The sequence below is a fragment of the Astyanax mexicanus genome, chromosome 2 (genome assembly GCF_023375975.1).
Source record: "Astyanax mexicanus isolate ESR-SI-001 chromosome 2, AstMex3_surface, whole genome shotgun sequence".
Taxonomy (NCBI): domain Eukaryota; kingdom Metazoa; phylum Chordata; class Actinopteri; order Characiformes; family Acestrorhamphidae; genus Astyanax; species Astyanax mexicanus.
This window is the reverse complement of record NC_064409.1, coordinates 77,335,485-77,337,328: the sequence shown is the minus strand read 5'-3', so window position 1 is coordinate 77,337,328 and position 1,844 is coordinate 77,335,485. Positions and strand designations below refer to the sequence as shown.

General features: G+C 39.9%; 1 long non-coding RNA gene across 1 annotated transcript; it reads right to left on the bottom strand.

Annotated features, from left to right (window-relative positions):
- Positions 1-579: 579 nt before the first annotated feature.
- Positions 580-1,468, bottom strand: LOC125799196 (uncharacterized). The gene is made up of 2 exons (XR_007438024.1): positions 1,193-1,468; positions 580-697 (listed from the first exon to the last, which is right to left on the bottom strand). It is a non-coding gene; the product is annotated as an uncharacterized LOC125799196 (long non-coding RNA).
- Between the last annotated feature and the right edge of the window lie 376 nt (positions 1,469-1,844).

The following is a 1,844-nucleotide window of genomic DNA, read 5'->3' as shown; positions in this document are numbered from 1 at the left end:
CTCCCTCGTTCGGCAGCATTTTCACCCATAAGGGATCTTATAAGGCAGCGCGTTCGGGACACGCTCTGGAGTCAGCATACGTCATCACGTCTAGCGCGCTGTGCTCGTGAGCTGTTTATAAATAACTAAAGTTAATGATCACTTACCTCGGGATAAATCAGTGGCAAAATGCAGCGGCAGCTATTTCTCTTTTACTCATCCAAATATTACAGATATTTAAATATTCATGATTTACTTTAATTATACACTTTTCCTCACTTCCTTCTCAGAGTATGGTCAGTTTTATGTATGCATTTATTTTATTTTTGATTAGATGCTTTGTAGAAATGCATGAGTAATGAAACCATAATATAATAAATATTTTGTATGAGCCAGAGCTAAATTATCAAACTAAGCTACGTTTCACACAATAGTACATTCATACACAGTCAGCTAATTTTTATTATATCTTTATCTTTTAGTTGCATAAAACACATGATTCATAAACTTTATTTTTTTTTTTATTTACCCATACCCACTAGTTGAGATGTGATGCTACAATAAGCATAGTGACAATAAACACACAGCAAGCAAAAATAATAATGTTAAGAGAGAAAACATTATTACATTCAAAGAAAAAATATATATTCATAAAGGGAGCTAACGCTGCCTCCAGCCGGTCTGACCAGCGTTCACCTTCCCCGGCCCACGTTCATCCCTGTGGAAAAAATAAATCTGAATTAGTAACAGCGGTTTATGGAGAACACGCTCATAATTACACTATTTACACAGTAAATCACTCAGTTACAGGTAAATCTAGTTATTCCCTCTAACAATTAAACTATTTACACATTAAATCACTAAATTACAGGTTATTCTACAGTGTTACACTATTTACACAGTAAATCACTTAGTTATACGTAACAGTGACTTAAAACAGTTAAAACTTTTTATACTGGACGGCCAGGGTGTCTTTGTTTCCTAGCGGGGGTTTCCTCAGCGCTGCAGCCGCGTTTGGTACTCTGTAAGTCGGCTAGATGCGTGTTAGCTTACCCGGTAAATTAGCGCGATAAGCTAACGGTAGCTTCCGCCGGTCAGGTCTTACATTAAATGAAGTACAGGCGAAAACAGCGATGGAAAACAACTTAAAACAGTTTGATAGTTTGATAAACCCACGCAGCGGTGAGTGGAAATACAGGAGGAAATTACTTACATTCGTACAGAAACTCCCTCGCAGTGCCGGCTCCGTCCGCCATGTTTTTAAATCTGAGCGCTGGAACTCTGAGCTGGTGAAATGCATCATGGGATTGCCTTCGCCGTGAAGGATACATCTCACGCTGCCTTCAGAATCGGGGTAAAATAAGGCAGCTGCCCAGGTAGGCAGCACATGCCACCTTTCAAATGGGACAGTCCTTTTCTCGGGAGCGCGCCTATGCTGCCTGAAAATGCTGCCTAGTTGGGCAGCTCCCTTCAGATTGGACCGCAGCTATTATATTTGATATTACTGATGTGTCTGTATGTGTGTGTGCAGTTTGTTTGATGGTGTGCTTGAACCAGGGTTTGAACTCCCAACCTTTGTAACTGCAGACGGGTGTGCTACCACTGCACTACTTAGAGCGTGTGCAGTGGCTTTGGATGAGGGCCTTAAATGTGGCAGTGAAGAAAAAGGGCGGGAAAATCAAACAAAGGATCTGCTGCCACATGGCATGGCTCAAACAAAGGAAATTAACTCAAACTTTAAGGAACTTAGAAAAGACTTCTTGAAAATTAAAACTTCAATAATAAACTGAGATCTTTTCTCTCTCTTTTGCGGCTTCTTTTAAGATCTCTTTTTTTTGTGAGCCTTTGTTTCTTTTGAGATCTTT